Consider the following 27,056-nt stretch of genomic DNA (forward strand, 5'->3'; position numbering starts at 1 on the left):
CTTAAAAATCTTCCCACAAACAAATACCCAGCCGACATAGCTTCACTGGTCAATTCTGCCACATATTTAAGGGATGAAAATTACCAGTGCTATGTGAATTCTTTCAGATGAAAAATAGAAATAGTTTATAACTTGTTTTTATGAGGCCACGATAGAAGGATACCATCTTTATGGATTAGAAACCTCAATATTGCGAAAATAAGAGTTCTTCCCAAATTAACCTATAGATTTCATTTAATCCCAATAAAAATTAGAGCTGGCTGCTTTTTTTGGGAGCAGTAAAAACTGAAGAATTCATACCAAGAATTACATGGAAATACAGAGAACCCAGAGTTTTACTTTTTTTTTTTTTTAAGAGAGAGAGGGCGTGGGTACAAGTGGGGCAAAGGGGGAGAGGGAGAGAGAATCTCAAGCAGGCTCCATGCCCAGCACAGAGCCTGATGTAGAGCTCAGTCTCACAACCCTGAGATCATGACCTGAGCCCAAGCTAAGATTTGGGTGCTTAACCAACCCAGCCACCACCAGGACCTAGAATATGTAAAGCAATTTTAACCAAGAGGAGCAAAGCTGGAGGACTTCCAACTTACGGAAGCTACAGTAAACAAGACAGTGTAGATTTGTCTAAGGAGAGAGGTATAGGTCAATGGAGTAGAATCGTGAGTTAAGAAATACACTCATGCATATGGCCAGTTGATTCTCTATAAAAGTGTCTTAGTAATTCCATGAGGGAGGGAAAGCCTGGCCATATTGCTGGAACAACTGTTTATCTTCATTAAAGAATGAACCTTGACTCATCTCATTTTGTTCATGTTAAGTTAACTCAAAATGCATCACAGAGGTACCTATAAAAACTAAAGCTGTAGAGCTTAGAGCAAGCAGGCATTCACAATGCTGGCGCAGAGAGATTTCATAGACAGGACACAATCCAAATAAATCATCAACGGGGGCAATGGGAATCTGGACTTTACAACAATGAAAAACTTCCATTATTGGAAAGCCATCTTCAAGAAAATGAACAAGTAAGTCACAGACTAGGAGAAAATACCGGTGATATATCTGATAAAGGACGTGTACATAGAATGTGTAAAGAAGTCTTACATCATAAAGAGAACAAGAAAAAAATAGGTAAAATCTGTAAAAACAGGCAAAAGAGAACAGAGGCTTCATAAAATAATGGATATAAAGGGTCATTAGGCCCAGACTCCCAGAGAGGGAGTCAACACTGTTCGTCATCGGGGAGACAGGAATTAAACATACAGTCTGATGTCACCACACAAACTCTCCTCCTAAGACTGAAAAGACTAACCATAGCAAATGTGAGTACACGTTCAGGATCACTGGAACCTTCATCCTTTGCTGGTTGGAATGTTAAAAGTTACAACCAGCTTGGAAAACAGTTTGGCAGTTTCTTACAAAGTTAAATGTATGCTTATCAAATGACTCATCGTTTCCATTTCAGGCATTGATCCAATAAAAATAAAAACAGATGTTAACAGAAAGACTCGTACACATACTTCCCTGACAGCTCCTTTCATAATAACCCCAAACTAAAACAACTCCAATGTGGTCGTATTGATGCATTTTGACATATTTGCATGTGATACTGCTAAGCACCAACATGGATGAATCTCAAAAATCTGACGCCAGTCGCCAGACATAAAACAGTGTGTCCTACATAATTCCATATGATCAATAACAACAGAGAGCAGATAAAAGTTTTTCCTGGGGATGAATGGAGATTTTGCAGCAAAGAGATGTACGAGAAGTTTTCCAGCGACGCAAATATTCAATCTTTGTTGGATACATTGATGTATGTGTGTTTCAAAACACATCAAATTATGCCCTCCAATTTGGTGCATTTTACTGCATGAAAACTGTTAACTCAATGAAGTTTTTTTTTTTAGGTAAATGCATCTATACAAGTGGGGAAAATCTTTGGCAAAACTTCGAGAGACAAAGCATTATTCTGACTTTATATAGAAAATCATTTAAATAAATAAGAAAAATGTTAAGAGGAAAGAGATAAGTGGTAAAAGGTCAGGTAGAAGAAAGGAATTCACAGAGGATGGAACACGAATGGGTAGTAAGTTTACAAAAATATCTAAGTTGTTTAATAATCAAATAAGTGAAAATTAAAGTGATTAAAAATATTTTCACCTTTTGGGGCACCTGGCTGGCTCAGTGGGTTAAAGCCTCTGCCTTCAGCTCAGGTCATGATCCCAGGGTCCTGGGATCAAGCCCCACATCGGGCTCTCTGCTCAGCAGGGAGCCTGCTTCCTCCTCTCTCTCCCTGCCTGCCTCTCTGACTAGTTGCAATCTCTGTCTGTCAAATAAATAAATAAAATCTTTAAAAAAATATTTTCACCTTTTAAATTGCTAATAGTGCTAGAAAGAGTTCGGTGTTGGTTCTCTGTTGGCAAGACTGTGAATAAGTAGAACTACGTTAAAGGAAACTATAAATACATGCTATGAAACTTAAGATTTTTCATACTTATGTTCCATTAATTCAAATTTTAGGACTCCATGCAAAGGAAACTCTCAAAAATACTATAGATAAAGTTTTAAGTAAAATAAATTGACTCCAGACATACAAATGGTTAACAGACACAGAAAAAATGCTCAATATCACTCGACATCAGGGAAATACAAATCAAAACCACAATGAGATGCCAACTCACACAGTCAGAATGGCTAAAATTAACAAGTCAGGAAACAATAGACATTGGCGAGGATGTACAGAAAGGGGAACCCTCCTACACTGTTGGTGGGAATGCTAGCTGGTGCAGCCACTCTGGCAAACAGCATGGAGGTTTCTCAAAAAATTAAAAAAAGAGAAAGGGAACATTGACTAGGTCCTGAGAGGCAAGATGGCGGAGGAATAGTGGACTAAAATGACATCAGATCCCAGGAGTTCAGCTACATATGTATCAAACCACTCCGAACACCTACAAACTTAACAGGAGATAGAAGAGAAGAAGAGCAGCAATTCGAGGAACAGAAAATTGACCACTACTGAAAGGTAGGATGTGCGGAGAAGTGAATCCAAAGTGATGGGAAGATAGACTGCAGGAGAAAGGGGGCGGCTGCCTATAAGCAGTAGAGCAGCCAAGCACAAAACCAGAACTTTTAGAAGTCTGCTCCACTGAGGGACATCGCTCAGAGGCTAAGCAGGAGTGGCGCCCTTGTGGGGACGGTGTGGCTCAGGTCCTGTGGGGTTACACAAAGACAAGGGGTGTCTGAATGTGGCAGAGCTGCAGGTATTGGATCAGGGAAGCTGCTGCAGACAGAGCTGAGGAGGGGCTCTCAACTTGCGGTTACCTTAAACCTTGATCCAAGGCACAGTTGGGCCACTGCTCTTCAAGCAGGGACCCCACAAGTGCCAGATCCGGGGAGACTTACCTTCCTCCTCCGGGAGGAGCAGCACGGCAGGAATCTGCTGGGTTTGGAGACCCCAAACGGGGTGGTACGCCAGAGATGGAAACTCTCGGTCACACGCAGCTGAGCTCAGAGTGCGGCTGGGAGACCAGGGAGACAAGAGGGATTGACTGCTTTTCTCTGAGGGTGCACTGAGGAGTGGGGTCCTGAGCTCTCGGCTCCTCCAGGCCGAAGACTGGGAGGCTGTCATTTTTATTCCTGTCCTCCAGAGCTCTACGGAAAGCATTCAGGGAACAAAAGCTACCAAGAGCAGACTGAACAGATTTACTTAGCCGGGTCCCTGGTAAGGGTGGTGTGATTCCACCTCAGGCAAAAAGACACTTGAGAGTCACTGCAACAGGCCCCTCCCACAGAAGATCAGCAAGAACATCCAGCCAAGACCAAGCTCACTGATCAAGGAGAACAGAGGAGCTCCAGAGCTAGGGGAAAGCAACACATAGAATTCATGTCTTTTTCCCCATGATCCTTTAGTCTTGCAAAGTTAAATTTTTTTAATTTTATTTTTTTCTTATTCTATTTTTTTAACTTTTCATCTTTCCTCTTTTAATGTTTTTTTAACTAGTTTATCATAACAATACCTTTCTAAAAAAATCTTTTTAAACCTTCATGTTATAGTCCTATTTTATATCTTCATTGTAGATAACCTTATTTTTTGTAAACATATAGATTTTATTTTTCTAAAAAAATTTTGGGATACAATTTATTCTAATAGATCAAAATATACCCTAATCTAGCACATGGCTTTGTTCTAGTCTCCAGCCTGAGCACATTCCCTCCTCCTCTTTTTTTTTGTTTTTCCAACCAACTTATCTTATCAATTCCTTTTTTAGAATTTTTAAAAAATTTTCATCTATACAGTCCTATTCCATCTGTTTATCATGTTTACCCTTATTTTTGTATTTTGAGTATATATATACAAAATTACAAAATGTATATATATACGTATTTATACAATATGTGTATATATACATACACATATATACTATATACATAAAATATGTATATATACTATATACACATATATACTATATATACACAAAATTACAAAATGTGTATATATATTTATACAATATGTATATATGTACATATATACACATATATACTATATATATAAAATATGTATATATATTATATATACATATATACATATATACACAAAATTACAAAATGTATATATGTATGTATATACACATTTTGTAATTTTATATATATTTAAGTTTTTCTTTCTTTAAAATATTGGGAAGCAGTTTCTTTTAAGAGACCAAAATACACCCAAAATCAAGTGGAGGCTCTGTTCTATTCACCAATCTAATATATATATTATATAATATAATATAATATATAATTATATATTTATTTATTTATTTAAATTTTTTAAAATTTCTTTTTTCCCTCCTTTCTTCTCCCCCCAGTTTTGGATCTCTTCTGATTTGGTTAGCATACATTTTTCTGAGGTCTTTGCCACCCTATTAGTATTTTATTCTTTCGTTTATATATTTTTACCTGGATAAAATGGCAAGACAGAAAACTCACCACAATAAAAGAACAAGAGGCAGTACCAACAGCTAGGGACCTAATCAATACGGACATTGGTAATATGTCAGAACTAGAGTTCAGAACGACAATTCTCAAGGTGCTAGCTGGGCTCAATAAAGGCATGGAAGATATTAGAGAAATGCTCTCTGGAGAAATAAAATCCCTTTCTGGAGAAATAAAAGAATGGAAATCTAACCAAGTTGAAATAAAAAATGCTATTAATGAGTGGCGCCTGGGTGGCTCAGTGGGTTAAGGCCTCTGCCTTTGGCTCGGGTCATGGTCCCCAGGTCCTGGGATTGAGCCCCACATCGGGCTCTCTGCTCAGCGGGGAGACTGCTTCTTCCTCTCTCTCTGCCTGCCTCTTGCCTACTTGTTATCTCCGTCTGTCATATAAATAAATAAAATCTTTAAAAAAATGCTATTAATGAGGTGCAATTAAAAAACGGAGGCTCTTACTGCTAGGATAAATGAGGCAGAAGAGAGAATTAGTGAAACAGATGACCAAATGATGGAGAATAAAGAAGCTGAGCAAAGGAGACAAACAACTACTGGACCACAAGGGAAGACTTTGAGAGATAAATGATACCATAAGAAAAACAATATTAGAATAATTGGGATTCCAGAAGAAGAAAAGGGGGGGGGGTGTAGAATGTATATTGGAGCGAATTATCATAGAGAATTTCCCTAATATGGCAAAGGGAACAAGCATCAAAATCCAGGAGGCACAGAGAATCCCTCTCAAAATCAATAAAAATAGGTCCACACCCCATCATCTAATAGTAAGACTTACAAGTCTTAGTGACAAAGAGCAAATCCTGAAAGCAGCTTGGGACAAGAAGTCTGTAACATACAATGGTAGAAATATTAGATTGGCAGCAGACTTATCCACAAAGACCTGGCAGGCCAGAAAGACCTGGGATGATATATTCAGAGCACTAAATGAGAAAAATATGCAGCCAAGAATACTATATCCAGCTAGGCTGTCATTGAAAATAGAAGGAGAGATAAAAAGCTTCCAGGACAAACAAAAACTAAAAGAATTTGCAAACACAAAACCGGCCCTACAGGAAATATTAAAAGGAGTCCTCTAAGCAAAGAGAGAGCCTCAACGTAGTAGATCAGAAAGGAACAGAGACAATATACAGTGACAGTCACATTACAGACAATACAATGGCACTAAAGTCATATCTTTCAATAGTTACCCTGAATGTAAATGGGCTAAATGCCCCAATCAAAAGACACAGGGTATACAGAATGGATAAAAAACCCATCAATACAAGAAACTACTGTCTACAAGAAAATCATTTTGTATCCAAAGACACCATCACATTTTAAGTGAGGGGGGAGGAAAACAATTTACCATGCTAATGGACATCAAAAGAAAGCTGGGGTGGCAATCTTTATATCAGATAAATTAGGTTTTAAACCAAAGACTATTATAAGAGATGAGGAAGGGCACTATATCATACTTAAAGGTCCTATTCAACACGAAGATCTATCAATTTTAAATATCTATGCCCCTAATATGGGAGCAGCCAACTATATAAACCAATTAATAACAAAATCAAAGAAATACACATTTACAATACAATAGTAGGGGATTCTAACAACCCCCTCACTGAAATGGACAGATCATCCAAGCAAAAGATCAACAAGGCAATAAAGGCTTTAAATGACATACTGGATGAGATGGACATCACAGATATATTCAGAACATTCCATCCCAAAGCAACAGAATACACAGTCTTCTCTTAGTGCATATGCAACATTCTCCAGAGTAGATCACATCGTGGATCACAAATCCGGTCTCACCCAGTACCAAAAGACTGGGATCATTCCCTGCATATTTTCAGACCACAATATTCTAAAGCTAGAACTCAATCACAAGAGGAAAGTTGGAAAGAACCCAAATACATGGAGGCTAAAGACCATCCTACTAAGAATGAATGGTTCAACAGGAAATTAAAGAAGAATTAAAAAAAAATCATGGAAACAAATGAAAAATGAAAACACAACTGTTCAAAATCTTTGGGACACAGCAAAGGTGGTCCTGAGAGGAAAGTATATAGTGATACAAGCCTTTCTCAAGAAACAAGAAAGGTCTCAAATACACAACTTAACCCACACCTAAAGGAGCTGGAGAAAGAACAGCAAAGAAAGCCTAAACCCAGCAGGAGAAGAGAAATAATAAAGATCGAGCAGAAATCAATGAAATAGAAAACAAAACAAACAAACAAACAAACAAAAAACAATAGAACAAATCAATGAAACTAGGAGGTGGTTCTTTGAAAGAATTAATAAGAATGATAAACCCCTGGCCAGACTTATCAAAAAGAAAAGAGAAAGGACACAAATTAATAAAATCATGAATGAGAGGAGAGATCACAACCAACACCAAAGAAAGACAAACAATTATAAGAACATATTATGAGCAACTATCCGTCAGCAACTTTGAGAATTTGGAAGAAATAAATGCATTCCTAGAGATGTATAAACTACCAAAAGTGAACCAGGAAGAAATAGAAAACCTGAAAAGACCTGTAACTAGTAAGGAGATTGAAGCAGTCATCAGAAATCTCCCAACGAACAAGAGCCTGGGGCCAGATGGCTTCCCAGGGGAATCTACCAAACATTTAAAGAAGAATTAATATATTCTCTAGAAACTGTTCCCAAAAATAGAAATGGAAGGAAAACTTCCAAACTCATTTTAGGAGGCCAGCATTACCTTGATCCCAAAACCAGACAAAGATCCCCCAAAAAGGAGAATTACAGACCAATATCCTTAATGAACACAGATGTGAAAATTCTTGCCAAAACACTAGGAAATAGGATCCAATAGTACATTAAAAAGATTATTCACCACGACCAAGTGGGATTTACTCCTGGACTGCAAGGTTGGCTCAACATCTGCAAATCAATCAATGTGATACAATATATTAATAAAAAAAAGACTAAGAACCATATGATACTCTCAACAGATGCTTAAAAAGCATTTGACAAAGTACAGCATCCTTTCTTGATCAAAACTCTTCACAGACCTGTACCCCTAGGGCAAATAATACATTATATGTTAATAAAAATAATTAATAAAAAATTGAAAGTCTTCAAAGTGTAGGAATAGAGGCTACATACTCAATATCATCAAAGCCATTTATGAAAACCCACAGCAAATATTATTCTCAATGGGGAAAAACTGAGAGCTTTTCCCCTAAGGTCAGGAACATTGCACGGATGTCCACTATCACCACTGCTATTCAACATAGAACTAGAAGTCCTATCCTCAGCAATCAGACAACAAAAAGAAATAAAAGGCATCCGAATTGGCAAAGAAGAAGTCAAACTCTGACTCTTTGCAGAGGATATGATACTTTATGTGGAAAACCCACAAGACTCCACTACAAAACTGCTAGAACTCATACAGGAATTCAGTAAAGTGTCAGGATATAAAATCAATGCACAGAAATTGGTTGCATTTCTATATACCAACAACAAGACAGAAGAAAGAGAAATTAAGGAGTTGATCCCATTTACAACTGCACCCAAAACCATAAGATACCTAGGAATAAACCTGACCAAAGAGGCAAAGAATATGTACTCAGAAAGCTATAAAGTACTCATGAAAGAAACTGAGGAAGACACAAAGAAATGGAAAAACGTTCCATGCTCATGGATTGGAAGAACAAATATTGTGAAAATGTCTATGTTCCCTATAGCAATCTACACATTTAATGCAGTTCCTATCAAAATACCATCCATTTTTTCAAAGAAATGGAACAAATAATCCTAAAATTTATTTGGAACCAGAAAAGACCCCAAATAGCCATAGGAATGTTGAAAAAGAAAGCCAAAGCTGGTGGCATCACAATTCCAGACTTCAAGGTCTATTACAAAGCTGTAATCATCAAGAAAGTATGGTAATGGCACAAAAAAGACACATAGATCAATGGAACAGAATAGAGAGCCCAGTAATGGACCCTCAACTCTATGGTCAACTAATCTTCAACAAAGCAGAAAGAATGTCCAATGGAAAAAAGACGGTCTCTTCAACAAATGGGGTTGGGAAAATTGGACAGCCACATGTAGAAGAATGAAACTGGACCATTTCCTTACACCACACATGAAAATAGATCCAAATGGATGAAAGACCTCAATATGAGACAGGAATCCCTCAAAATCTTTGAGGAGAACACAGACAGCAACCTCTTTGACTTCAGCCACACCAACTTCTTCCTAGACACATCGCCAAAGGCAAGGAAAGCAAGGGCAAAAATGAACTATTGGGACTTCATCAAGATCAAAAGCTTCTGCACAGCAAAGGAAACAGTCAACAAAACCAAAAGACAACAGATAGAATGGGAGAAGGTATTTGCAAATGATATATCAGCTAAAGGGCGAGTATCCAAAATCTATAAAGAATTTATCAAACTCAACACCTGAAGAACAAATAATCCAATCAATAAATTGGCAGAGGACATGAACAGACATTTCTGCAAAGATGGCCAACAGACGCATGAAAAAGAGCCAAACATCACTCAGCATCAGGGAAATACAAATCAAAACCACAATGAGATACTATCTCACACCAGTCAAAATGGGTAAAATTAACTAGGCAGGAAACGACAGATGCTGGCGAGGATACGGAGAAAGGGGAACCCTCCTACTGTTGCCGGCAATTCAGACTGGTGCAGCCACTCTGGAAAACAGCATGGAGGTTCCTCAAAAAGTTAAAAATATAGTTACCCTACAACCCAGAAATCACACTACTGGGTATTTACCCTAAAGATACAAATGTAGTAATCCAGAGGGGCATGTGCACCTGAATGTTTATAGCAGCAATGTCCACAATAGCCAAACTATGGAAAGAACCTAGAAATCCAGCAACAGATGAATGGAGAAAGAAGATGTGGTATATATATATACATACAATGGAATACTACACAGTCATCAAAAGAAATGAAATCTTGCCATTTACAGCAATGTGGATGGAACTAGAGGGTATTATGCTTAGCGAAATAAGTCAATCCAGAGAAAGACAATTATCATATGATCTCCCTGATATGAGGAATTTGAGAGGCAGAGTGCGGGGTTTGGGGCTAGGGAGGGAAAAAATGGAATAAGATGGGGTTGGGAGGGAGACAAACTATAAGAGATTCTTAATCTCACAAAACAAACTGAGGGTTGTTGGGGGAGGAGAGGTGTGGAGAAGATGGTTGGGTTAGGGACATTGGGGAGGGTATGTGCTATGGTGAGTGCTGTGAAGTGTGTAAGCCTGATGATTCACAGAGCTGTACCCCTGGGGCAAATGATACATTATATGTTAATAAAAATAATTAATAAAGAATAAAATTAAAATTAAAAATAGAGCTACCTTATAACCCAGCAATTGCACTACTGGGTATTTACCCCAAAGGATACAACATAGTGATCTGAAGGGACAACCTGCACCCCAATGTCCCCAAGTTTATAGCAACAATGTCCACAATAGCCAAACTGGAAAGAACCGAGATGTCCAACAACAGATGACAGATGAATGGATAAAGAAGATGTGCTCTATATACACAATGGAATATTACTTAGCTATCACATATTGAAATCTCACCATTTGCAATCACATCAATTTATTATGCTAAATGAAATAAGACAGAGAAAGGCAGTTATCATATGATCTCACTCCTATGTGGAATTTAAGAAACAAAACAAAGGATCATGGGGGAAGGGAGGGAAAATAAAATAAGACAAAATTAGAGAGGGAGATCAACCATAAGAGACTCTTCACTATAGGAAACAAACCAAGGGTTGCTTTGGGGGAGAAGGGATGGCGGATGGTGTAACTGGGTGATGGACATTAAGGAGGACACATGACGTAATGAGCACTAAGCAGTGTATGCAACTGATGAATCACTGAACTCAACCTCTGAAACTAATAATACACTACATGTTAATTGAATTTAAATTAAAAATAAATAAAAAAATAAGTTGACTTCAGCCTTATTTGTATTATCAAAAACCTAAAAATTAGCCTAAATGCCAAATAACACAGGAATGTTGAATTAGTGATTTTCAACTTTCGAGAAAAATCTAACAGAAGTCTTTTTAATCAGACAAAATTTTCCTTAGAACCTCAGTAGTTAAGAGCTATAAGAGCAGATCTGCAGGCAAGACCTGCCTCTTTCTGGTTCCACAGCAGATGTCATTGGCGGGGCGACCTGGGAGAAACAGGACTCTGAGAGCACAGTTTGAAGGCCACTGAACAATTACTATAATTTATACAGTGGGCTATCCTCATATGCGCGAGGAATATTTGGAGGTATGAGGAAATCTTTGTGATAAAAGTTTACACAAAAGATAGAATACAAAGTTGTGAGTATAATTTTATGATCTCAGCTATGTGCTAAATACCTGGAAAAAAGATGGAAAAGAAATGTTAATAAGTAGATAAGAATAAGAATATTTTCATATAAGATAAAACCCACTATGATATCTGGGTAGTGAGATTATGACTCATTTTAGTTTTGCCTTAAACTTCTTGAATTTCTCCAGGTTGTAATAAGAAGGGTGTACTGTTTCACAATGAGAAAACTGTATGTGTGTATATGTGTGTGTGTTTAAAATTTGTCCTGCCAAACAGACCTCATTTTGCTTTTCTCATATGTTGCGGGGTTGGTGGAAATTCTGTCATCCTATAAATCTTTTTTTTTTTAGATTTATTTATTTATCCATCTGACAGAGAGAGAGAGCACAAGTAGGCAGAGAGAGAAGGGGAAGCAGGCTCCCCGCTGAGCAGAGAGCCCGATGCGGGGCTCCATCCCAGGACCCTGAGACCATGACCCGAGCAGAAGGCAGAGGCTTAACCCACTGAGCCACCCAGACACCCCTGTCATCCTATCAATTTTATTTCAGCTCAGTGATTGACAAAATTTCTCATGATATTTTATTATGAAAAACACTATAAAAACACTGCCTGGGTGAGGTATAGTTGGGTAGAATCGCCACTGGTTGAGCCGTTCACTTAGTCACAAAAGTCCTCACAGGCATGAGAACTCATCCCTCCTGCAGCCTCTGCCCGGCCCTGGGGAGGTAAAGCCATTTAAGAAGGGGTTCCCACCTTCAGAGACAGCTCAGGAAAGAATATTCCACTGCAGCTGTGAAGGGGACACCGAGAAGTGACTGTCCTCAGGGTAACGTCACAGAGCGGGGGATTTTATGCCCCTGTTTTATGGGGAGCACCATTCGAAGGGCCGTGCTTTGTTGCATCAGTCCGGTGTCAAGGTTGCAAGCCACAGAGGCTATTATGCAGAAAAACACAACATACAGCTGTCCGCCTGGAGAACCATACTCGAGAGTGAATTTCTAGCAAAAATCAAAACCCCACTGTGGAGCCGGGTCCAGTGAGAAGGAGACCGATTGCCATGGCTGATTCTGCAGCATCAAGATTCCATCAAGATTCCTTGCCACAACCTGGCCCTGTAACTTCTTGTCTCTGCCACCAGCGTCATCGAGAAAATGAGGGCCACGCAAGACCTCCTTTTTCAAGGCACCTTTGGAGCTGCAGTCCTGGGTGCAAGAACCTGTGTTTGGTGGAACCCAGATCACAGGCCGGAGCCCGCGCTGTAAGGAGGGTACAGACTTCTGGGTTCTGCCTGGAGGAGACAGGGCTCAGAAGACCTCATACACAGCGTGAGTGTTCAAAATAGGCTGGGCTACTGGAAAACCTGACAATTACCTACCACACTGATGTCAGATCACTGAACCCTTACGACCGCCCGATGATGCACTGTGTTTTCTCCACTTTTCTAAAAGATGATAAACACGGAAGATTTAAGAGGCCGCAAAATGTGTCCAAGTCTCTCAAGTTAGGAGATCAGGCAAGGAACGAAACTCTGGCCCCCAAACCACGTGCTGTCGGCTAACTACAAACCCTTCTGTGACTCACAGAGTGGGGACAGCTGGCAAAATTCGGAAAGAAGTGTTCTCAGGATTGTTCTGTTGCTGGAATGAGCGTTCACTGTGAACATGAGGAAATGGGTCGGGAAAGGTAGGGAGGGTCTGAACCAGAAAAGAGGAGAAGCTGGTACAAAGGGCTGTGCTTAGCAGATTTAGGGCCCAACTGGGTTCTACTGCAGGAAGAATCCCTTGTAAAGATTTTCAATCAATTCCTCTCCCCCGACTCCCCTCCCCTGATTGTTTTTCCCCATTAAGGTTTCATCGCCCTCTCAGTTGTCCTGGCCATACAGTATTGGAAAATTTATCTTAAAGATTTTATTTGTTTGCTTTTTGGTTTATTCGCTCATTATTTGGGGAGGGGAGGGGCAGAGAAGAGGGAGAGCGAGAGAATCCAGAGCAGACCCTGTACCGAGCTCAGAGACCACGTGGGGCTCGATCCCACGATGCTGCGGTCTGAGGCCATGACAGTGCAGCCCAAATCAAGCGTCAGGGGCTCAAGCGGCTGAGCCACCCAGGCGCCCCCTGAAATTTTATTTTATAAGTCGTTAGTTCTTAACCTGTCAAGAGTGCCGGGGTTTTGTTCCCGCACAGCACTCTGCGCTTCAAGACGCTTCAAGACGCCCGCAGCCCGCGTCCTGGGGCCCGTCTGCGAACCGGTCACGGGTTCAGAAAGGGGGTTCCCTGAGCAAGGAGCTAAGGAGGGCAAGGAGGACTCAGGGACGACTGCGCGGCCCCACGGTTAGGAGAGGGTTAAACCGGGAAAGAGAAGACCATCCCCCGAGCAGGAAATGGCGAGGGCTTCGGTGTGCGAAAACGTATCCTGTGAAATCCCGGAGGACGTCTCCGCAGGCAGCTGCCACCAGATGCCACCAGATGCCACCAGATGCCTCGGCTCCGGCGGGCCTCTCGACGGCGTGCCTGGGCAGCGTCTCAGGCAGCGGGGCCGCTCCGTCTTCTCCGGTGGAGCCGTGAGGAGGGAAGTCCAACAAGCTGCCACCCCAGGTCTCACGTTTAAGAACCACACAGCGCAAGTGAAAAGACGTCCAGGAACGGGCTGGGAAGGTGCTGGAGGCTCTTTCCCACGCGCGGGAGGCAGGAGCAGAGCACGGCCGGCTCGGGGTGCACTCGCAGGAGGCAGGATTAAGGCTTCCAAACATCTGGAAGGGCGGCTTGTGGGAGACACTTACCTTAGCTCTTACACTTCAGACATCGAAGAGGGTCACTGGGGAGAAGTGGGACTCGGGCTCCGCTTTAAAAAGTTCATAGTTCGAGCTGAATAAAGAGGGGCAGCCTGCCTCGTGCTCAGAGGGGCCTTCAGACAGGAGCTCGTGGAAGGGAAATCCGCGTGGAAGCCCAGGGCCGGCACCGGGGGCAGGTGGTGATGAGGAAGATGGAGGAGGGACGGGCTGCTGGGGCTCTAGGTTGTCTCACCTTCTGAGAGCACGTGTTACCCCATAATTAGATTGCAGCAGGTCTAATTATTTCAATAACTGAAATAAAATTACTGAGAAACCAAGTCAAGGCCAAAGGACTCTAGAGGCCACGGCCGCTCGTGATAGGTTGGAGAGAAGGGTGAGAAGACTGTCTCTTACCTCCTTTGCCATCTGAGTTTTCTTTCCCCGAGGCTACTGTGCCACAGGGAGGTTGCATGGCAGAAACGTGCAGTTTTTGTTTTGTTTAGAGTGGAGAGGGGCAGAGGGAGAGAGAGAATCTGAATCTTAAGGGGCAGACTCCACTCTCAGAGCAGCGCTGGACGCGGGGCTCGATCCCACAACCCTGAGATCATGGCCTGATCTCTGAAGAGCAGAGAGCATGAGAACACCTAGTGTCTGATAAGAAACTGGAAGAGAAAGGGGAAGGAAGAGCAGGTCGTTGTGAAGGAGACAAGCATCACAAAGTCACTAGTATTATTTTTTATCATTACTGAACATGTATGATGTGTCAGACTCCGTGCAACGAGTTTTGCAAACATGGTTTCAGGGAACCCTCGCAAAAACCCTAGGAGGTGGCGTCCATGTCGCCCCTGATCTCACAGGTAAGAGCCGGAGCTCTGGCGTGCTTAAGCAGCTAGCTAGTAAGCAGTGCTGGGACCATCAACAGGCCACTGAAATAGCTTATCCAAAGACCGTTAGTCCCCATGGTGCATCCACAAGAGCTTATAGGCCAAAGTTTATGTAATTGAGAGCTACTTTATTATTTTAACATTAATTAGACTCTGAAGCTCAAACAGCTTTCTCTCCTGGCGCACTCTCTCTCTGCTTCTCTCACACTCTCTCCTTCTCGGATAAGGCGGTGTTGTAAGGCGCACAGCCAGACGGATGCAGCTTGGATTGACAGGGGTTCTCTCTGTTTATAAAGAACAATTTCATGTTCATCTACCCATCTGCTTGGTATCCACGCAACCATGTAAGAGACCGGCTTTTGCATATTTATATTTTTCTCCTTCCTGCCATGCGGAGATGGGGAATTACATGGTCACTTAGAAGCCTGACTGTCCATTTAGAAGCATCTCATGATACTCGGTAGAATAAAATTACAGACGAAGAATGCGTTTTTCTTTTTCTCAGAGACTATGTTTGTGCTATAGTTAATCATATGGGTATGATTCATACTGACTATGACTCCTCCTAATCGCAGCTTACCTTGGCTTGCAAATCAGTCCTCCAAATGCTTTGGCTCAGCAACATCCTAGCTGGTTCCCAAACCCACTGTTCGTGCCCACCCCTTTAGTTTTCGGTTCTCAATGACCCTGTTGCCTTTGATTCAGTCTTGCATTGATGAGCCAAGGGGACAGGAAACATGTGTTCATAGCAAGTCCTCTTGGAGTATTAATATATAAAGACTACTCTGAAAATAAGATATAATACCCATTGATGTGATAGTACAGGGAGTATAAAACAGGTTTCTTTTCGACACCCTGTAGTTGACGCATTTTACTAAGAATGTCATTTCCACAGCCATCTGAGTTTGGGGACAACGCTAAAGAATGTGGGTGTCTCTCCACAAATCTTTGATCTCTCAGCCCCATTGATGGATGCGTAAAATCCCTCCGAGCACACAGGCAGCGTTGCCAAGGGTGCTCACTGCTGACTGTCACGCATGCTCATCATACTGTGCATGACCCTATAGTTAATGATTTACCCTAGATTTACCTGGACTTGAATAAAAGCCATGGGAGCCTGGAGAATAGTGTGATGTCCTTCTAGGCAGCAACCCGAGCACAGACATCAGATCCTGCCACACTACTTGCTTTGTAGTCCTCCTTTTCCTCCTGTTTGCAAGTGGAAGAAATTATTAGCTTCTATAACCCGATACGAGATCTAATCAGTTCACAGCTTCAAGAAATATTAGTACTAGAAGAGACATTACCTTATCCTATCACAGTGATCTTTTTCAAACTACAGGTTGTGGCCCATTCGTGAGTGGTAAAATCAATCCAATGAAATGAGATGGATTAAATATGGTCTCAAATTCTCTGCTCCTGCTCTTGTTAAGTGAAGGGGCCTGTGTCTCCTCCTTTTGAATCAGGGTTGTCTTATCAAGTGTTTAATCAATAGAAGGCATCACACGTATCATTCTGGGACTTCAGAGTTTAGGTCATAAACAGCTTGCAGCTGTTTCCTTGCAGCTTCCACTCAGGGCTCCTGGAACGCTCATTCTTGGGACACTCTCTCTGAGAACCTGGATGCCAAGCTGTGAGAATACAGCCCAAGTGGAGAAGGCAAGTGTTAATTGCTTAGTTGACAACCAGAACTCAGTTTCCAGCTGATAGCTTGTGGCAACCGTTGGCCGGCGGAGTGAGTCCCTTTGGATACCCAACCCCACTGAGCCGTCAGAAGTCTGGAGGCTCAGCCTACACCTGATTACAACTGCATAAAAAAAATTCAAGGACAAGGGAGACCACCCAGGCCATAGAACACCTTGAAGTAATAATAATAGCATGTTGTTTTTAAGCCCAAACTGTGGTGTGTTTTGTTATGCAGCACAAGGTAAGCCAGAGCACAGGTCAAGACTGTTCTTTAATGAGATAGAACAAAATAGAATACAAAATAATAGAAAGATGTAAAAGATAAGTGTTGCTTTATAAAAATTTTTATGATATATGTGTGTGTCAGAGGAAAAGAGAAAGAGAGAGAGAGAGAAAGATAGAAATAGAATGGCAGTGTTATAATGTAAAATGTTTTCCTATATTGTAGGAAAAGATTATAGAGACACTGGCCGTGTGATATAAATAATTTACTTATTTAGGGCAGACAATTCAATATCTGCTAGTGTATTTACCAAGTTGTACAACTATCACCATAATCAATTTTAAAACATTTCCATGACCTTCAAAACAACCTTAACCATTAGCAATGGCTTCCCATTCTCGACCCTCCCCGGTTGCAGGCAACTACTGGTCTATTTCTGTCTCTATAGGTTCGCCATACCATTCTGAACATTTCATATAAATGGAAGCAAGCGATACAGATCTTCCTTGACCTGTGAAGGTGTTATGTTATAATAAGCCCATCCTAAGTTCAAAATACAGTAAATCAAAAGTGCATTTAATATGCTGACTTACCAACCATCACAACTTAGCCTAGCTACCTTAAATGTGCTCCGAACACTTACATTAACCTACGGTTGGGCAAAATCATCTGACGCTAAGCCTGTTTTACAACACAGTGTTAAACCTCTCCTGTAGTTTATTGAATACTGTACTAAAAGTGAGAAACAGAATCGTTGAAAGGGCCCAGAATGCTCTTATCAGTTGTTTACACTCATGACGGCATGGCTGACTCCAGGCTGTGGCGAGCATCATGGGAGTGTACGGTACCACATATTGCTAGCCTGGGAAGAGAGCAAAATTCAAAATTCAAAGTACATTTTTTACTGAATGTGCATCACTTCCGTACCATCATAAAGTTGAAAAATCGTAAGTCGAACCACCATAAGTCGGGGACCATCTGTATGTGGTCTTTTGTGACTGGCGTCTTTAAGATGTGTTTAAGGTTCATTCATGTTACAGTACGTATCAATATTTCATTTGCTTTTATTGCCAATAATATCCCATTGATGGATATATACCACACTAATTTATCTATCCAGCTGGTGATACGGCATTTGGGCTGCTTCCACCACTCAGCTTTTATGAAGAATGTTGCTATGAACGCCCATGTACAAGTTTTTATGTGGACATATGTTTTCACTTATCTTGGGCACAGTACATCTATGTTTAACATTTTGAGAACTGTCAGAGTATTCTCCAAAGAGGCTGTACAATTTTATATTCTCAACACTATATTAGGGTTCCAATTTTGCCCTATTTTTGCCAACATATGTTATTGGCGTGTCTTTTTGGTTATAGCCATTCTAATTCATGTGATGCAGTATCTCATTACAGTTTCGATTTGCATTTCCATAATGGAGAATGGTTTTAAGTATATTTTCATGTGATTTTTCATCATTTCTATCTCCTCTTTATTAAAATATGTACTCAGATTCTTTGCCATTTAAAAAACTAGACTATCTGTCTTTTCATTATATTTGTTTTCTATTTATTATGGAAGTAAGTACCTTACCAGGTAAATGATTTGCAAATATTTTTTTCCCATTTTATGGGTTGTCATTTTAGTTTTTTGAAGGCTTTTGTTTTGTTTTGTTTTGCAGCACAAAAGTTTTCAGTTTATTTAAAAGCCTAATAATTTATTTATTTTGTTGCTATGTATTTGGTGCTGAATTTAAGAAAGCCTTGCCCAACTCAGAGTAATGCCTATTTACTACTATGTTTTATAGTGTAAGTTCTTTTGCTTATGTCCCTGATCAATTTTTAGTTAATTTTAGTGTACGGTGTGAGGAAGGAGACTGACTTTATTCTTTCACATATAGGATAGCTTGCTGTTTCAACAAGATTTGTTGAAAAGACTATTCTTTACCCTATTGAATTATCTTGACATTTTGTGGAAAATCAATTAATCTGGTCCATTCTACCAGATTAGAAGTCCAAAAAAGTCTTATATACATTAATGTGTTTTTACTTCTTTCTGGGAATCTTTTTGGGGGGGGGCTTTATTTTTTTAAATTTAATTTTATTTTTTCAGTGTTCCAAGATTCATTGTTTATGTACCACACCCAGTTCTCCATGCAATATGTGCCCTCCTTAACTAACACCCACCACCAGGCTCACTTATCCCCCAACCCCGCTCCCTTCCAAAACCCTCGGTTTGTTTCTCAGAGTCCACAGTCTCTCATGGTTCATCTCCCCCTCCGATTTACACTAATTCACTTTTCCTTTCCTTCTCCTAATGTCCTCCATGTTATTCCTTATTCTGCTTGACTTATTTCACTCAGCACAATATCCTCCAGTCCCATCCATGTTGATACAAAAGTTGGGTATTCATCCTTTCTGATGGAGGCATAATACTCCATCGTGTATATGGACCACATCTTCTTTATCCATTCATCTGCCGAAGGGGATCTTGAATCTTTCCACAGTTTGGCACTTGTGGCCATTGCTGCTATGAACATTAGGGTACATATGGCCCCTCTTTTTACCACCTCTGTATCCTTGGGGTAAATACCCATTAGTGCAATTGCAGGGTCATAGAGTAGTTCTATTTTTAACTTCTTAAGGAAATCTCCACACTGTTTTCCAAAATGGCTGCACCAACTTGCATTCCCACCAACAGTGTAAGAGGGTTCCCCTTTCTCCAGATCCTCTCCAATACTTTTTGTTTCCTGTCTTGTTAATTTTGGCCATTCTAACTGGTGTAAGGTGGTATATCTCAATGTGGTTTTGATTTGAATCTCCCTGATGGCTAACGATGATCAACATTTTTTCATGTGTCTGTTAGCCATTTGTATGTCTTCTTTGGAGAAGTGTCTGTTCATGTCTTCTGCCCACTTTTTGATGTGACTCTCTGTTTTTTGAGTATTGAGTTTGAGGAGTTCTTTATATCAGCCCTTTGTCTGTAGTGTCATTTGCAAATATCTTCTCCCATTCCATGGGTTGCCTCTTTGTTTTGCTGACTGTTTCTTTTGCTGTGCAGAAGCTTTTTATCTTGCTGAAGTCCCAAAAGTTCACTTTTGCTCTTGTTTCCTTTGCCTTTGGAGACATGTCTTGAAAGAAGTTGCTATGGCTGATGTCGAAGAGGACATACTGCCTATGTTCTCCTCTAGGATTTTGATAGATTGCTGCCTCACATTGCGGTCTTTTATCCATTTCGAGTTTATCTTTGTGTATGGTGTTAGAGAATGATTGAGTTTCATTCTTCTATACATATCTGTCCAAATGGTGTTTCCAGCACCATTTATTGAAGAGACTCTCTTTTTTCCACCGGATATTTTTTCCTGCTTTGTCGAAGATTATTTGACCATAGAACTGAGGGTCCATATCTGGGCTCTCTACTCTGTCCCACTGGTCTATTTGTGGGTGTTTGTGCCAGTATCATGCTGTCTTGGTGATCACAACTTTGTAGTAAAGTTTGAAATCAGGCAATGTGATGCCCTCAGCTTTGGTTTTCTTTTTCAACATTTCCTTAGAAATTCGGGGTCTTTTCTGTTTTCTGTTTCCATATAAACTTTAGGATTGTTTGTTCCAGAACTTTGAAAAATGCCAGTGGAATTTTGATCAGGATGACATTGAAAGTATAGATTGCTCTGGGCAGTATAGACATTTTAACAATGTTTATTCTTCTGATCCATAAGCATGGAATGGTATTCCATCTTTTGTGTTTTCTTCAATTTCTTTCATGACTGTTCTGTAGTTCCTTGAGTACAGATCCTTTACCTCTTTGGTTAGGTTTGTTCCAAATTATCTTATGGTCCTTGGTGCTATAGTAAATAGAATTGATTCTCTAATTTCCCTTTCTATATTTTCATTGTTAGTGTATAAGAAAGCAACTGATTTCTGTGCATTGATTTTGTATCCTGCCATATTACTGAATTCCTGGAAACCTATAAACTTCCAAGAATGAAACAGGAAGAAATTGACAAACTGAATAGACCAAAACCTCCCAAAAAACAAAAGCCCAGGACCTGATGATTCCTTGGGGAATGCTACCAAACATTCAAAGAAGAAATAATACCTATTCCCCTGAAGCTGTTTCAAAAAAATACAAACAGAAGGAAAACTTTCAGACTCTTTCTATGAAGCCAGCATTACCGTGATCCCCAAATCAGGCAAAGACCCTATCAAAAAGGAGAATTTCAGACCAATATCCCTGATGAATATGGATGTCAAGATTCTCAACAAGATCCTAGCTAATAGGATCCAACGTACATTAAAAAGATTATCCACAATGAGCAGGTGGGATTTTTCCTTGGAATGCAAGGATGGTTCAACATTCGCAAATCAATCAATGTGACAGAACAAATCAGTAAGGACAGAGAGAAGAAACACATGGTCTTCTCAATTGATGCAGAAAAAGCATTTGACAAAATACAGCATCCATTCCTGATTAAAACTCTTCAAAGTATAGGGATAGAGGGAACATTCTTCAACTTCATAAAATGTGTCTATGAAAAACCCACAGTGAATATCATTCTCAATGGGGAAAAGCTGACAGCCTTCCCTTTGAGATCATGAACACGACAAGGATGCCCACTTTCACCACTATTATTCCACATAGTACTAGAGGTCCTAGCAACAGCAATCAGACAACAAAAAGAAATAAAAGATATTCAAATTGGCAAAAAGGCAAACACTCTCTCTTCACAGATGACATGATATTATATAAGGAAAACCCAAAAGACTCCACCTCCAAACTACTAGAAAAATTTTTTAAAAGATTTTATTTTATTTATTTGACAGACGAGATCACAAGTAGACAGAGAAGCAGGCCAAGGTGGCGGGGGGTGGGGGAAGCAGGCTCCCTGCTTGAGAGCCCGATGTGGGGCTTGATCCCAGGACCCTGGGATCATGACCTGAGCTGAAGGCAGAGGCTTTAACCCACTGAGCCACGAGGCACCCCACTACTAGAAATTTTTGATGGGAATCTTAAAGGTATGTGTGTGTGTGTGTGTGTGTGTGTGTGTGTGTGTGTGTACACACACACACACATATATCTACGTATAATATAATATATATATATAATCAATAACTTTACCAAACAGAAAGCACCATGCCCAGATGTGTTTACTAATAAATTCTAACAAATGTTTAAGGAAAAAATCATATCAATTCTCTAAAATTTCTTCCAGGAAATAGAAAGAGGGGAAACCTTTCCTAACTCATTCTGTGAGGCTGTCATTACCTTAATACCCAAACCAGAAAAAAATATTACAAGTACATTATAGATCAATACTTCTCATAAGCATAGATGTAAAAGTCCTCAATAAAATATAGCAAATCAAATCCTACAGTATATAAAAAGAATTGTACAACATAGTCAAGTGGTATTTATTCCAGCTATACTAGGCTAGTTCAACATTAAAGAATCAATGAATGTAATTCCATAACATCAACAGGCTAAAGAAGAAAAATCACATGATTATATTGATAAATGCAGGAAAAAAACCACTTGACAAAAATCTTCTATCACTTCATGATCAAAAACTCTCAGAAAACTAAGAATAGAAAGTTCCTCAACTTGATAAAAAAAACTACAAAAACCCTACAGTTAACACAGTACTTAATAATGAGAAATTAGAAGATTTAACATCTTACCATTTTTAAGATAAAAAATGAGGCAAGTATGTCCTCTCTAATCACTCCTGTTCAATACTGTATTGGAAATCCTAGCTAATGCAACAAACAAACACACACAAAGAATTCTGACTGGGAAGGAAGAAATAAAACTGTCTTTGTTCACAGATGGCATGATTGCCCATGTAGAAAATCTGAAAAATCAATAACACAAAAGCTTCCTGGAATTAGTTAAGTGATTTATAATACAGTTACAGGATATAAGATTAAAATATAAAAGTTAATCACTGTCTTAAATACAAGAAATCAACAAGTAGAGTTTGAAATTTAAAACACAGTATTGGGGGAGGAGCAAGATGGTGGAGGCCTAAGACACTTAATTTCGCCTGGCCCCAGGAATTCAGTGAGATAGTTATCAAACCATCCTAAAAACCTACAAACTCAACAGGAGATCAAAGAAAAGAATAGCAGCAATTCTAGGAACAGAAAAACGACTACTTTCTGGAAGGTAGGACGTGCAGAGAAGTGAATCTGAAGCAATATATGGAAAGATAGACTGCAGGGGGAGGGGCTGGTTCCCCACAAGTGAGAGAGCAGTGGAGCACAAAATTGGAACTTTTAGAAGTCTGCTCCACCGAGGGACGTCATTCCAGAGGCTAAGTGGGGGGTGGAGCTTGCCAGGACCATGTATTCTCAGGACCTGCAGGGTCACTAAAAGACCAGGGGTGCCTAAGTGTGGCAGAGCTCCCAGGTATTGGAGTGGGGAAGCCGGCTACAGAGACAGAGCTGAGGAGTGGAATCTCAGTTCAGGTTACCTTAAATTGTGATATGAGGTACAGTTGGGCCACTGGTCTTTGAGTAGGGACCCCACAAGTGGCAGATCCAGAGAGAACCCCTCCTTCCTACTCTGGGAGGAATGGTGTGGGAGCATGGCTGCAGGAATCTGCTGGGTTTGGAGACTCCAAATAGGGTTGTGTGCTAGGGATAAAAACACTCTGTCACAGGCTGGGTGAGCTCAGAGTGCGGCCAGAGACCAGGGAGATGGGAGGGATTGACTGCTTTTCTCTGAGGCTGCACTGAGGAGTAGGGCCCTGAGCTCTCAGCTCCTCCAGGGCTGGAGACTGGGAAGCCACCTAAAAGAACCTAAACGCAACAGACCAGAAAGGAACAGAGACAATATACAGTAACATTCACCTTACAAGCAATACAATGACACTAAATTTATAACTTTCAATAGTTACCCTGAATGTAAATGGGATAAATGCCCCAATCAAAAGACATAGGGTATCAGAATGGATTAAAACAACAACAACAACAACAACACCCATTGATATGCTGTCTGCAAGAGACTCATTTTAGACTCAAAGACACCTCCAGATTTAAAGTAAGGGGGTTGGAAAACAACTTATCATGCTAATGTACATGGACATCAAAAGAAGGCTGGGGTGGCAATCCTTATATCAGATAAATTAGATTTGAAGCCAAAAACTATTATAAGAGATGAGGAAGGACACTATATCATACTTAAAGGACCTATCCAATAAGAAGATCTAGCAATTTTAAATATCTATGCCCCTAACATGGGAGCAGCCAATTATATAAACCAAGTAATAACAAAGTCAAAGAAACATATCGACAATAATAGGAGGGGACTTTAACACCCCCTCACTGAAATGGACGGATCATCCAAGCAAAAGATCAACAAGGCAATAAAGGCTTTAAATGACACATTGGACCAGATGGACATCACAGATATATTCAGAACATTCCATCCCAAAGCAACAGAATACACATTCTTCTCTAATGCATATGCAACATTCTCCAGAATAGATCACATCCTGGATCACAAATCAGGTCTCACCCAGTACCAAAAGATTGGGATCATTCCCTGCATATTTTCAGACCACAATATTCTGAAGCTAGAACTCAATCACAAGAGGAAAGTTGGAAAGAACTCAAATACATGGAGGCTAAAGAGCATCCTACTAAGAATGAATGGTTCAACAGGAAATTAAAGAAGAATTTAAAAAATTCACGGAAACAAATGAAAAATGAAAACACAACTGTTCAAAATCTTTGGGACACAGCAAAGGTGGTCCTGAGAGGAAAGTATATAGTGATACAAGCCTTTCTCAAGAAACAAGAAAGGTCTCAAATACACAACCTAACACTACACTTAAAGAAGCTGGAGAAAAGCAAATAAAGCCTAAACCCAGTAAGAGAAAAGAAATAATAATGATCAGAGCAGAAATCAATGAAATAGAAACCAAAAGAACAGTAGAACAGATCAACGGAAGTAGGAGTTGGTTCTTTGAAAGAATTAGTAAGATTGATAGCCCCTGGCCACATTTATTAAAAAGAAAAAAGAAAGGACCCAAATTAATAAAATCATGAGTGAAAGAGGCAAGATCACAACCAACACAAAGAAATACAAGCAATTATAAGAATGTATTACAAGCAACTATACACCATCAAATTTGACAATTGGGAACGAAGAAATGGAGGCATTTTTAGAGACATATAAACTACCGAAACTGAACCAGGAAGAAATAGAAAACCTAAATAGACACATAACGAGTAAGGAGATTGAAGCAGTCATCAAAATTCTCCCAAAAAACAAGAGCCCAGGGCCAGATGGCTTCCCAGGAGAATTCTACCAAACATTTAAAGAATTAACACCTATTCTCCTGAAACTGTTCCAAAAAAAAAAAAAAAAATAGAAATAGAAAGAAAACTTCCAAACTCATTTTATGAGGTCAGCATTACCTTTATCCCAAACCAGACAAAGACCCCATCAAAAAGGAGAACTACAGACCAATACATAATAAAAGAAAGAACAAGAACCATATGATACTTTCAGTAGATGCTGAAAAAGCATTTGACAAAGTGTAGCATTCTTTCTTGATCAAAACTCTTCAAAGAAGAAACAGAATTCAGATCCAGGAGGCACAGAACCCCCCCCCCCCCCCAAAAAAAAATCAACCCAAGGTGGTCCACACCAAGACACATAATAATCAACATGGCATAAAGTAGTGGTAAAGAGAGACTTTTAAAAGCAGAAAGAGAAAAGAAAACAGTTACAAACAAGGGAAACCCCATAAGGCTATCAGCTGATTTTTTTCAGCAGAAACTTTGCAGTCTGTAGGGAGTGGCATGGTATATTCCAAGTGCTGAAAATAAAACACATGCAACCAAGGGTACTCTATTCATTCAGAATAGTAGGGGAGATAAAGAGTTTCCGAGACAAACAAAAGTTAAAGGAATTCATCACCACTAATCCAACCTTACAAGAAATGGTAAAGGGGACCCTGAGTGGAAAGGAAAGACCATAACCAGAAGCAAGAAAAGGAGGAAGTGCAAAATCAGTAAAATTAAGAATATCTATAAAAATCCATCAAGGGATTCAAAAAATAAAAGGATATAAAGGATGGCACCATATACCTAAAATGAGGAGAGGAATAAATAATGGGTTCAAACTTAAGTGAACATCAACTTAATATAGACTGCTAGATGCCCAAGATGTCATATATAAACTTAATAGTAACCATAATTCAAAAACCAGTAATAGATAAACAAAAAATGAGAGAGGAATCCAAGTGTATCACTAAAGAAAGCCATCAATCCAGGAAAGAAGAGTGCAAGAGAGGAAAGGAGAAGAGAAGAGAAAACAGAGAAGAACTACAAAAACAACCATAAAACAAATAATAAGATAGTAATAAGTATACACCTATCAATAATTAGTTTGAATGTAAATGAACTAAACAGTTCAATGAAAAAAACAGGGTGACAGAATGGATAAAAAAGTAATATCCATCTATATTCTGCCTACAAAAGACTCATTTCAGACTTAAAGACACATGCAAACCAAAAGTGAATGGATGGAAAAACGTTTAGCATGCAAATGGAAGTGAAAAGGAAGCCAGGGTAGCAATATTTATATTATGCAAAGTTGACTTTAAAACAAAAATTCTAACAAAGAAGGACACCACATAGTCATAAAGGGAATGATCTAACAAGAATATATAATAATTATAAATATTCATGCATCCAACATAAGAGATCCAAATACATAAAGCAGTTAGTGAAGAAACCAATTGATAATAATACAATAATAGTAGGAGACTTTAACACCCTACATACATCAATGGATAGATCATCCAAACAGAAAATCACCAAGGAACACTGGCTTTGAATGACACCTTAGACCAGATATATTCAGAACATTCTATTCTAAAACAGCAGAATACATTTTTCAAGTGCATATGTAACATTCTCCAGAACAGGTCACATGTTAGGCCACAAAACAAATCTCAACATATTAAAAAAGACTGACATCATACCATGAATCTTCTCCAACCATAACACTATAAAACCAGAAAACAACCAGAAGAATGACTGTGGAAAAGAACACATACATGGAAGTTAAATAACATGCTTCTAAACAATGAATTAGTCAACCAAGAAATCAAAAAGGACATTAAAAAATACATGAAATACATGGAGATAAATGAAA

This window comes from Meles meles, chromosome 8 (genome assembly GCF_922984935.1).
Source record: "Meles meles chromosome 8, mMelMel3.1 paternal haplotype, whole genome shotgun sequence".
In the NCBI taxonomy this organism is placed as follows: Eukaryota; Metazoa; Chordata; class Mammalia; order Carnivora; family Mustelidae; genus Meles; species Meles meles.